We start from the raw sequence: 13,165 nt of genomic DNA, 5'->3' as shown, positions 1-13,165 counted from the left end.
GAACAACCAAAAAAAAATGCTGTAGGCAACTACTAACTTAGGCCCCTTTTGCTCTTCTACCTTCTATCTTCACCCGTGTAAGGCAGCAAGAAGGGCCTTAGCAGATACTGCATGCTGGTGCCTTGATCTTGGACTTCCCGGCCTCCTGAACTGTAAGCAATATATTTCTATTATTTATAAGTTACCCAGTCTGTGCTACTTTGTTATAGCAGCACAAATGGACTAAGACAATCTTCTTTTAATATTAAAAGGATTTTTGCTCTACTTTGACTTTATTTTTAAAACTTTGCATGGCTATTTGCAATATGTACTTAATGTTTAACAACTGGCTTTCTAAGAAAGGAAGCCAGGCTTTTTGGTGTTTGCTGATTTCCCTGGTGTAAATACTCCCACTATGGCTCGGTTGAAGCTACCAGCGGTTTAACAAACGACTTGCACAATTCCTGAAAATTTAACAATTGACCTTCGCTATCAGAGCCAGTTCTCTCTGTTGGACCTAGACCTCTGATATCTTTAATAAGAGTCTTATGAATGCTATGAAGAGGCAGCTGTCATCATTTCCCTTCCTTCTGCTGGAGATTTTCTAGTCCACAGGTAGGCAAACTACTGCCTGTAGGCTAAAGTTAGTCTGCCACCTATTTTTTTGTGTGATGTGTGAATTAATAATGACTTTTACATTTTTAAGTAGTTGAAAAAAATTAAAAGAAGAGTAATACTTTATGATATACGGAAAATACATGAAACTCCTATTTCAGTGTTCATAAATCAAGTTTTATTGAACACAGTCAGATTGATTTGTTTGTGGATTTTCTATGGCTGCATTTGTACTACAACAGCAGAGTTGAGTAGTTGTGATAGAGGCTGCATGGTTTGAAAATCTGAAAACGCTTACTATCTGGCTCTTTACTGAGACAATTTGCTGACCCCTTATCTAGTCCATTAGTTGCTACTTTTCAAGAAAAATCTTCTTTTCCAAGTAAAATCTTATGCTTCACACTAGTATATTAGGCAGAGAAAATAGAGCATCTCTGGTTGGTGTAGGCAGCTGTGGGGCCCAGAGCCCCATCCCCAAGCCTCTCACTGCCTGAAGAAGTGTTCCATCAGCGGGGGCACCTAAGGCTCCCTATAGAACTCTAAGGCTCCAAGAAGCACGCTGTAAAAATTACTGATCTGTACCCACTTTCCTAATGCTTCCATGGTTATACAATTCAGGTTTTCTGTTTTTTTTGAGATGGATTCTCACTGTGTCACCTAGGCTGGAGTGCAGTGGTGCCATCTTGGCTCACTGCAACTCTGCCTCCCAGGTTCAAGCGACTCTCATGCCTCAGCCTCCTGAGTAGCTGGGACTATAGACAATGCCATTACACCTGGTTAATTTTTGTATTTTTAGTAGAGGCAGAGTTTTACCATGTTGGCCAGGCTGGTCTTGAACTCCTGACCTGAAGTGATCTACCTGCCTCCCAAAGTGCTGGGATTACAGGTATGAGCCACCGTGCCCAGCCCAAGGTCTTTTTGATTAAAGTACCTAATGACCAGAGAGGAAAAAAGACCTCGAACACAGAGAAGACTGATGACTAGGCCAAGCACTCAGACTCAGCTCTTCCTCTAGCTAAAAATCCAGTGCTCTTCTCTTGATGTTGTTGGTTGAGGCCTTTGTCCTCTGAACTCTATTTCATCTCTTTGAGCTTGTTCTAGCATTACCTCTCTGACTATGAGGAGAAGACCTTCCCTTCCTGTCCTTATCCCTGAGCAACCCATGAAGAATGGGTGTCGGTGCTGGATTGGATGTTTTACACTGCAGATTTACCAGTTTTCTAACTTTGTGGTTAACTCTTTCCTACTGTGAATCTCATATGGTGTTTGTTGCATATCAGCATTGGCATGTAGTGGCCTGGATGTCAGGACAGCTGTGTTCTCTTCCAGCTCTGCCTCCCCTTTTTTGTGATCTCCCTGCTTCGTGTTGGACTGGCAGATTTCTAAGGCCCTTGGCAGTTTTGACGTCATCACCATTATTAGCAGCAGCGTCACACCACCTGGAGAAAAACTGTAGCCCATAACATGCACTAATTGTGTCCGGAATTGGTGGGTTCTTGGTCTCACTGACTTCAAGAATGAAGCCGTGGACCCTTGCGGTGAGTGTTACAGCTTTTAAGGTGGTGTGTCTGGAGTTTGTTCCTTCTGATGTTCGGATGTGTTTGGAGTTTCTTTCTTCTGGTGGGCTCGTAGTCTCACTGGCTCAGGAGTGAAGCTGCAGACCTTCGCGGTGAGTGTTACAGCTCTTAAGGCAGCGTGTCTGGAGTTGTTCGTTCCTCCTGGTGGGCTCGTGGTCTCACTGGGTTCAGGAGTGAAGCTGCAGATCTTCGCGGTGAGTGTTACAGCTCATAAAAGCAGCGTGGACCCAAAGAGTGAGCAGTAGCAAGATTTATTGCAAAGAGCGAAAGAACAAACCTTCCATAGCGTGGAAGGGGACCCCAGTGGGTTGCCAATGCTGGCTGGGGCAGCTTGCTTTTATTCTCTTATCTGGCCCCACCCACATCCTGCTGATTGGTAGAGCCGAGTGGCCTGTTTTGACAGGGCGCTGATTGGTGCGTTTACAATCCCTGAGCTAGACACAAAGGTTCTCCACATCCCCATCAGATTAGTTAGATACAGAGTATCCACACAAAGGTTCTCCAAGGCCCCACCAGAACAGCTAGATACAGAGTGTCGATTGGTGCATTCACAAACCTTGAGCTAAACGCAGGGTGCTGATTGGTGTGTTTACAAACCTTGAGCTAGATACAGAGTGCTGATTGGTGTATTTACAACCCCTGAGCTAGACATAAAGGTTCTCCAAGGCCCCACCAGAGCAGCTAGATACAGAGTGCCGATTGGTGTGTTCACAAACCCTGAGCTAGACACAGGGTGCTGATTGGTGTGTTTACAATCCCTGAGCTAGATACAGAGGTTCTCCAAGACCCCACCAGAGCAGCTAGATAGAGAGTGTCGATTTGTGCACTCACAAACCTTGAGCTAAACACAAGGTGCTGATTGGTGTGTTCACAAACCTTGAGGTAGATACAGAGTGCCGATTGGTGTGTTTACAATTCCTGAGCTAGACATAAAGACTCTCCAGGTCCCCACCAGACTCAGGAGCCCAGCTGACTTCACCTAGTGGATCCCGCAAGGGGGCTGCAGGTGGAGCTGCCTGCCAGTCCCGCACCGTAGGCTCACACTCCTCAGCCCTTGGGTGGTCGATGGGACTGGGTGCCGTGGAGCAGGGGACGGCGCTCGTCGGGGAGGCTCGGGCTGCACAGGAACCCACGGAGGCGGGGGAAGGCTCAGGCATGGCGGGCTGCAGTCCCGAGGCCTGCCCCATGGGAAGGCAGCTAAGGCCCGGCGAGAAATCGAGCGCAGCGCCGGTGGGCTGGCACTACTGGGGGACCCAGTACACCCTCCGCAGCTGCTGGCCCAGGTGCTAAGTCCCTCATTGCCTGCAGCCGGCAGGGCCGGCCAGCTGCTTCGAGTGCGGGGCCCGCCAAGCTCACGCCCACCCTGAACTCCAGCTGGCCCGCAAGCGCCGCACGCAACCCCGGTTTCCAATCGTGCCTCTCCCCCCACACCTCCCTGCAAGCTGAGGGAGTGGGCTCCGGCCTTGGCCAGCCCAGAAAGGGGCTCCCACAGTGCAGCAGTGGGCTGAAGGGCTCCTCAAGTGCCGCCAAAGTGGTAGCCCAGGCAGAGGAGGTGCCAAGAGCAAGCGAGGGCTCTGAGGACTGCCAGCACGCTGTCACTTCTCATAATCACCAGCCAGCATTTGTATGCATGATCTCTTATTTTCATAACAACCCACCATGTATATATTATTATACTCAATCTACATAGGAGAGAGCTGAATCTCAGGAACGGTAAGTGACAAGGCCCCAGAGAAATCCCATATTGAGATTTGAGCCCATATCACTTTTGTTCTAAATTTGATGCTGCTTTCATTAGGCCACACTGCCTCTCTGCTAGTCTAAAGCTCACAGAAAGCTGGAATGGACAGGGACTGGGAAAGGCTTCTTGGCCATTCACTGAGAAGGCCTGGCTTCCCATGCATTGGCATACATGCCTCCCAGGAATGGTCCCTCTCTCTAAGAGCAGGACATCAAGTTCTGATAGGCGACCCACAGGGCTTTGGCTGCCAGGTAGGCTTGGTAAGTGGCAGTTAGATCAGGAAGTTTGAAGGCAGACAGGTGGGCAGTGGTCATGTTCTCCAGCCCTGTGCGATGCCAAGCCCCTTCTCTGGCACTTTGGATGGGAGCCCCTAATCCAGACCACCTGTATCCCTGCACTCCTCCCACAGCTTCCTCATCACTCTGTTGCCTGGGTACATGGCTGGGCGCAGCGCAAACAGGAAGTCCTTAAAGGCAGGTATTACTCCTAAGTGTATGGTCAGGCTCAAGCTGCTGTTCAGCAACTCATGGACTTTGGGACCCAGCACCGAGGGGTTATATGCGAAGGAGGTGGAAAAGATCCACATCCTCCCAGTCACATTGTTCTCCTGAAGGGCCCCTGCCAGGAGTCTAAAGTGAAAATGGTAGCAGTCACAGACGATGACTGTGGCAGCAGGGGTTTAGGCGATGACGGTGGCCATGCTGTTGATGCTGTCATCTACACTGCTGATCTTTGAGAAGGCCATGCAGCCACCCTTGTCCCCAATCTGCTTCTGCAGCTGCTGATCCAGCCACTCAAAGTTGCTGTTGTCAGAACTGACCAGGCCTACTCAGGTCCAGTTAAAGTGACTCAACAGCTTGGCCAGGACCCAGAGCTGGTGGGTGCTGCTGGGCACTGTGCGGAGGAAGGATGGGAACTGGAAACAGTTGGAGAACTGGGGGCGCTGAGATCCATGGCTGATCTGGGGGAAAGGAACAGAGCTGTACATTCCTGGCCCGAAAACACTTGCTCAGGATCCACAAATGCTCTCACCAGCCTTGTAACTTGGCCTCATTTTTCCCTCTCTGTCTTTTATTTCTAATTATTATCTCACTGGCCTTTGATATATGCGGTTTCCAGGTCCTTCGAAAGCCTGTGGGCTCAGGCCTAAGAAACCAATTGACGTTTTCAGAAAGGAATGCAGCGGACTAAAGAATGCCAACATATCTTCCTGTGGGGGTGGGAGAAGCAGAGAGGTAAAGATGTGCTAACGGCTTTATTTTTCTCTATACATTGTATAATTCTTGGCATTATTTGAAAGATAAAGGCTCAAGTGAATTAAAAACTGTATGATTGTTAATAGAATAAAAACAAGATATATAAATTCCAAAGCAGCAGAAGGAAAACAATTGAAAAAAATGATCAAATTAAAAAAAATTCAGGGCCGGGCACAGTGGCTCATGCCTGTAATCCCGGCACTTTGGGAGGCTGAGGCGGGCAGATCAATTGAGGTCAGGAGTTTGAGACCGGCCTGGCCAGCATGGTGAAACCCTGTCTCTACTAAAAGTATAAAAATTAGCTGGGTGTGGTGGCGCATGCCTGTAATTCCAGTTACTTGAGGCAGAAGAATTGCTTGAACCCGGGAGACAGAGGTTGCAGTGAGTCAAGATTGCACCACTGCACTCCTGCCTGGGTGACTGAGTGAGGCTGTGTCTCAGAAAAAAAAAAAAAAAAAAAAAAAGGAAAAGGAGAAAGCATAAGAACTAGAAAACTAAATAAAAATCTCTATTATTTCTATTATAGTTTTGTTAATAGAAAGCAATGACCCAGCATAATAAATAGAAATTATATAAGATGGCAGAATACCATCAAACCATATCAGCAGTCAGCTTAAATGATAGGTTACATTACCCTACTTACGAAGAGTGTGCTGTATTCTCCACTTGCCTGTCTCAATGCACTCTCCAGGCTTCTCTGTAATAGCTCTGAGCTCCAAAAGGGCTGATCTTTGTGGATTGTGTCAAAGGGCTGCCCTGCCCTCTGCCTTCTGGTAGGAGGCTTGCTGGGAGACTGGGGGTAGTGGGAAAGTGAGGTTGAGGTATTCATTTCTCCCTGCTCAGCCATGGGTGGGCAGTGGCTGCCTTCCTTAGCTCTGCTTCCTCTCCTAAGGATGGAAACAGCTTCCTACTGTGGCTGTCATTCAGGTATTTCACCATTATCCCTTCCCACTCCTTTGAAAGCAGTGCCTTCATCTGGGTTTTTCCTTTTCAAAAGTAAAGAGGGGAGAATTGAGCTCTTCTGTCACAGGGCAGCTGAGTAAAGATTTTGACTACAATAGATGGGAAATTTTCAAACTGGATAAAAATCAAGCCGGTTATTTGCTATTTAGAAGAAACACAAGTAAAGCAAAATAACAAGAAAATCTAATATCAGGGGATGGGTAACATAAAAATCTTAGGTGAGTCCACTTGACCTGGAGGCTCTCCAGCCGTCCTGCCTAAGGAAAGCTGGGAGGCTTTTGGAGCAGAGGGAAAGGGGTTGTCAGTGCCGAGTGTGATTTCTGGTGGGCAGACCTAGCGGGTGCCCATATAATGTATTAAGTTTTCTTTAACCTGTTTATTAGCAAAAAACTTTTCAGGAGCTATGGTCAGGAGTTCGAGACCAGCCCGGCCAGCATGGCGAAACCCTGTCTCTACTAAAAGTACAAAAAGTAGCGAGGTGTGGTGGCTCATGCTTGTAATTTCAGTTACTTGGAAGGCTGTGCTATGGTCAGTTGAATATTAAACTTAAGAAACAGTCATGAAATTAACAGAGTACCTTTTTTTTTTTGATAGAGGAGGATAAGAACAAAACACAGTATGGCCTGTTTATTGAGGAGTCCCATACCTGCCGTACAGCCTTCCCTGATACCTGCTCCTCAAGCTGAGATCTAGTTCTCAATTCTTGGTTCATGCCAGCCCTGGGATCATCACCTTCATCATGATCACTGAGCTCTTTCTACTTCAGACTGTTCGAGTTCATGCCTTTTCCTCTCCAATCAGATTCTAAGCAGGATCCATTCAATTTATCTTAGTTGTTGAGTGCATGAGTGAATGCCTGTTCTTTTCTCTTCTCTCCTGCTCATCTTCTTCCTGCTTTCCTTCCCCTACAGGCTCCTCAGGTCAGTGCAGGGGCTCACTGTCAGACTTTTCCCAGCCTACCATAAGGAAGCTGTCCTACCAGATATGTGCAGACAAGGTTCTTTTACTTCAAAGTTTTTGGTGAGTCTTTGGCCCTATATTGGGCAAGATTACACAGAGGATGCAGGAGCCAGCTTTTCTCCAAAGTTGACTGCTCCTTCCAGGCTTACATTGTATCATCATTATCACTAATAGCAATTCCAACTGACAGTCATTGAGGGTTTGTTGAGTACCAGGCCCTGGTTATTCCATTGTTAATATCCACAATGACTCTAAGAGGCAAATACATTATCATTAACCTTTGTTACCTTCGTTTTGTAGATGAGGAATGTGAAGCTCAGACAGATGACTCAATTTGTCAAAGTCACATAATCAGTAAGTAGTGTTTGTAAGATCCAGGTTTGCTGACTGTCAAGCCAGTGCCCTTCATTGTTTCTAGCTCTTCGGCTTCCCAGCCCACCTCTGTCCAGTGATCTCTCTTGGTGAGTTGTGTGAAATGAAGTAGGTCCTTTGACTTTTAGGGACTCTGGGGTTTTGGAAAACCAGAGTCAGCAACAGCAAGGCCTATTGCAAAATGCTCAAGAATTTCTTAAGATGTAACACATTTGGAGTTCCCTTGGATTTTTAGCAAGTTAAAGGTAGCACTTAGCATATATTAAGCATTGAGGTGCCAGTGGTGGTTACAATCTGCTTTGTAGCTTCAGAAATGTCTCAGTTCACATCCATTCAACAGATGTGATCTGAACAACAGCTACATGCCAGTTCATATACTAATATGAGCAAAACCTACTTGCCAATCTCAAAGATCTCTTGGTGAGTGGTACATGAGCAACAAGATGATGTCATAGTTTCAAGAAAGAGGAACTCACCCAGAAATGACTAGTGTAGGTAGGAATGGTGCAGCCTTCCCAAAATCATTGCCAAGACCAGACACCATTTACTAAGAGTGAGAAATGTAACTTTCAATGTGACCAACATTGTGTTGGCTGGTCTGTGTATTCTCTCCTTACAGAAAGCCTCTATCTGAAGCCAAGTTATTTTCAGAAGGATTATCCATAAGCCTAGCATTGTGGCACAAAGAAATAACTGGACCATTGTGGCTCTGAAATCAGACCTGCGTAGACAAACAGAGTTTAGTTCAGCTGAGACATCCTCTCCCTTATAAAGGACAGAAACACCCACGTAGGTTGAGCCACTTTTTAGTTGATTGGGTTATCACCTATCTAGGAGAGAGACTCCCTTAGTTACATTCCAGTCCTAAGGATATGCCTGGCTCACCTCCCACATCTCCCCAGCATCAAGCCCAAGGGTCCTTTGTGAAGAGGTTAACCTCAGGCAATCTAAATTCTTTTTCCTAAGGATCAGCCTTGGAGGTCACACACTCCTAGGTCTAGAGCCCCTAAAAACTGAACTCACTTAGGATGTAGGCATCTTCTCTCTAGCACTGTGGGGAGAATGGTCTTGGGTCTAATACTACCTGCTGTGCTGAATGAGACCTCAAAGCAGCCTGCAGGTATGGGGATTGTACTAATTTCATGCACTTCAACTTTTTTAGTTAAGGCAATCAAGATCTTAAAAAAGTGACTTATTTTTATGCCTTTGTAAGACTTTTCATGTAAACAAAAAACTAGAAAAAGCAATCCTGTCAATTAGATGTCTTGAGGTCTGACTTAGAAGACATCATTCTAAGCCACTGTAACCTAATATTCTAATTTGGAGGCTTGAGGCTGCGTTGTTCTGCTCTGAGTTCCCCCAAGATAGGCCTTTTGAGAGCCATGTGGGTGCCTTGGAGTTATGGTTTTATGAGTTCATGATTGCCTTCTCTTCCAGAGTGCAAGCATCCCTGAGGATAGGGCTATGGCCTCACACGTGCCTCATGGTACATGTGGCTGTAGCACAATTCTCTATACCACTAGTGGTGGTGTGCTCAGTAAACATTTGGAAATAGTAACCAGTATAAAAAGAGGGAGCAGTTTTATACAGGGCAGCTTCCCTACTCTTTGCTTCTGCACTTTCTTTTTCCCCTGGAATCAAGATTCCTGGGTTTTAATCTCAAACTACTATTTATTAGCTATGTGACTTTGGACAAGTAACATTTCCTCTCAGCTTCAATGTCATCATCTGCAAAATGGGACTAATTATAGTATCTATTTCATAGGGTCGTGAAGATTAAATGAGATAATAAAAGAAGATAATAGCAATAGGAAATACTAGCATTGCACTTACTGTAAGCCAGGCATTTTTCTAAATGTTTTACATGTATTAATTTATTTAATCTTAAGGATTTGAACACATGCAAAGGATCTAAAAATCACCTTTCTACTAGTAAATATCCAGTAAATGATAGATATAGTTATTATTAGAGTCACTCTCAGCCAATATTGCAGAAGAAAAAAAGCATGTGATAAACTCATTTCTACTAGGGTGTGACTGAATGATGATATGTACATATCACTCCTCCTAGAGAATAAAGTGTTTGCATCTAACTGGATATTTTTAATTGTGGCATTTGAAGCCTCAGTGGAATTTAGAAGGGAAGATATTTAATTTTTTGGGGGGTGAGTTTTAAAGGTCACAATCAAGACAGTCAGGTACCTTTCAGGCATGCTAGGGGAAATAAATATTCTTCACCTGGGAAATAATTTCATAAACATTGCCTCCCTGCCTAACATATTTAGTATATATTGAAGATCAAACTGAAATCTAGGCAAATGTTTCATAGAAACATCAAGAAATCCAGTGGAATGGTTTGTCACTTGTTCAACTTTCCAAATTTCTGGGAAGGCTGCAAAGGAGGAATGAGATGATCCTAGCCCAGATTATAAATCTTAGATGCTGTCATCAGCCCTCAGATTGTGGTCGGTTGGCGAGTGCAGGGCCTCCAGGGATTATTAATCCCGGGGATTCCAGGCTGTTTAAGACATCGATAGGACAATTATGGGAGTTTAGCCTAAGTTTGCCAAATTTTTATTTTGCCACAAAAAAGTTCATGATAAAACCACCATCTAAGGAGGGTTGGTGACCTCACATCCACATGTGCATACAGTGTGTCATTTCTTTGTCATTCTGTTGCAAATCAGAGAAAGATCACCGCAAACCAGCACCAGTCTATGGACCAGCATTCAGAAATGTTCTGGTCCAATACTCGCCTCCCGTTTTGTAGAAAGTGGGAAATCCCAGGCCCAGGGAAGTAACCTTTTTGAGGTCATAACTCTGATCTTTCTACCAGGCTGCACTTTGTCATTGTGTGCCTAGCCAGAGTATTTAAGTGGTTTTCTCTTTCCAGGCATGTCTCTCACCTGAGGGACTCTGTAGATGGAGAGCAGCTCAGACATGGGCTCTGACTCCAGGAAGGTCATCCCTCCAACCACGCCCAGGAGATGTTGCTGGGAGCCACAAGCATAGTTGGTTGTGGGTGGAAGCTGGTTGGACAGCAGGGCCAGGGTGCTGCCCAGAGCCTGGATCCCTGAGATGCAGGAGTCATAAATCTGCAGTCCCACAGTGATGTTGGGCAGGATGTCTTGGTCCCCTTCTGCCTCAGCCACAGCAAAGAGAAGGGGACTCAGGGCATTCAGGAAAAGGAGGGCTTTGAATCTTAGAGAGGGTCAAAGACAGAAGGAGTTAGATTTTATCTGTAGCATTCTAAAGAGCCACAAAAAACAGCCCCAGGGAGTCCCCCTTGGGAGGAGCAAAGGAGAGGTGGGACTGAATGTAGATGTACATTTGCTTAAAGAAGCATTGAGGGAGGGGAGAATTCTAGAGATTTAGACACACACATACACACACACACACAACACACACACACACACACACACACACACAAGCAGATAGACTTAGAGAAAGGCTGCAGTTTCCTAGAGATGGACGAGGAGACACACAGAGTGACAGGTGGGCAGACAGACACACACAGACTCATTGTAGTGCAAAGACAGGCTGACAGCAATGGAAGCACATAAACAGCATCGGCTCTACAAACTCAGGCAGACACCTGACAGAGGGGCTATGAAGTGGATGGGACACGTAAATAGGAAGACACATGGACTGAGATAGGTCATTCAGATGCAGAAACAGTCAGATACACACAGAGACAGGCACTCTGATCTAGAAGAGATAAGAACACAGGTGACACAGACACGTAGAGAGACTGGTAGTCACATACGCAGGCAGACAGATGTGCGCAGGCCTAGGCAGACAGGCAGATACCTGCATAGACAGACAGAAGCAGAGAGCGACGAGTAGATGCAAAAGACACACAGCATATGCCTTCGACAAAAACTCAGGCAGGAAGAAATAAGACAGACCTGGGGCAGGTGATGTAGGAGTCTAGCTAAATACTTCCTGGGCATCTTTTTGGAGAGGAACTGCTGGCTCACAGATTGAAGTCTGGTTCAAAACCAGTTAAGCCTTGGAAACAGCTCAGATATGCATGAAAGCTGAATTTGTGGGCTTGTGTTGCTGACAAGGGTGGGTCTGGGGCTACCTTCTCTGTGAATGTGCCCATGAAGACACATCTTGCCTGTTGTGGCTTTAGTGGCCGTGATTTTGAAACCACGCCCAGGCAGAAGTTGCTGGGCTCTGCTGTCCAGCAAATTTAAGGAGTGTTAGCATTGTGCAAAGGGGGGCATTGAGACCCAGAGAGAGAAAAGGCCTTGCTTGCAGTTGCTCAGCTGCTCAGAGAGAACTAGGACTAGAACAGACCCTCTAATGCTCAGGTGCATGTTGCTACTGCCAGGTCATGGCACCTGTGACAATGTCTCGAAGACACACAGCCCAGTGTGGATTCAGTCCCTCACTATGGCTTCCACCAACTTATTCCTCACCAAACCCCCAAAGACTCTGAGGGAACTCACGGAGAGGGGCGCCGTCCTGGCCAAGGGTCTCCATGTCAGGGGCCCTGTAGTGGGTATGACAGTCTGGAGTCCCCAGCTGCCTACAGTGATCCGGAAGGTGGCTCCCTCTCCCTCCCTCCCTCCTTTCCTCCCTCCCTCCTTCTCTCCCTCCCTCCTTCTCTCCCTCTCTCCCTCTCCAGGGATAAAAAGCATGCATGACCCACCGTCGGCATAGTGGCTGCTCCAGAGGCTGCTGGAACTTGACTTCTGTCTGGTCCAGTGCTGTGTGTAAGGGGTCGCAGCCCCGATGAACGTATCTCCTTTAGTGGAGAAGGTGTCTGCGGGTCTGGACATTGGCAGGTAGCTGGGGGTCCAGATAGTGTCCACCATGGACACTGTGAGAGCAAGACCCCAAGGACCGCAGGATAGGACAAGTGGATTGTCCTTCTCTGTGGGCCTTTGGCTGGGGGTCCTTTGTTGTCAGAGTGTCTGTGCCTGCTTCATTTGGGAGGATCTAGGCACACCTGCTGGGGTTTCCATGAGACCCGAAAAAGAAGGAAATTGACTGTAGTTGAGCTCTCAGCCTTTGCCTTACATGGTGATATCTTCAGCGTTCTCCAGGTCTCCGAGACTTTCTTCTTTCCCTGGACCCCCAGCAGCCCCCATCATTGCCTCTAGCACCCTGTCAACTACTAATTTTCCTTACTTTCAGGCCGAGGTGACTGGCAGAGACAGCCCCAGGGTATAGGAGTGGGAGGGATGCCCTTTCCATCCACACCTCTGTTCTTCTGGTGACCCTGCACTAGGATCTGTGTTTATGAAGAAGTCAGACTTCCTGCCCCTGGGCCTCCTGGGCCCACACCCCATCACCTTCAAAGCCAGAAATAATCCGGTGATGCACAGGAGAGGCCGGAGGTCTCCAGGGAGAGGCTGCAAAATAAGCCAGCAAAGCAGCTTTCCTGAGTCTGTGGCTGAAGGCCCCCTCTCAGTCTCACCGGCACTGGGGAGTGTGTGCTGGCCATCGTGTCCACAGTGGGCACAGGCTAGGGGAGGGCTGGCTGCAGGGTTCAACTGTAATTTGTTTTTGGCTTGAATTCTTTTTTTTTTCTTTTTGAGACAGAGTCTCGTTCTGTCGCCTAGGCTGGAGTGCAGTGGCGTGATTCCGGCTCACTGCAAGTTCCGTCTCCTGGGTTCACGCCGTTCTGCCACCTCAGCCTCCTGAGTAGCTGGGACTACAGGCGCCTGCCACCAGGCCTGGCTAATTTT

This window comes from Pongo pygmaeus, chromosome 9 (genome assembly GCF_028885625.2).
Source record: "Pongo pygmaeus isolate AG05252 chromosome 9, NHGRI_mPonPyg2-v2.0_pri, whole genome shotgun sequence".
NCBI lineage: Eukaryota > Metazoa > Chordata > Mammalia > Primates > Hominidae > Pongo > Pongo pygmaeus.
This window is presented reverse-complemented; position numbering follows the sequence as displayed.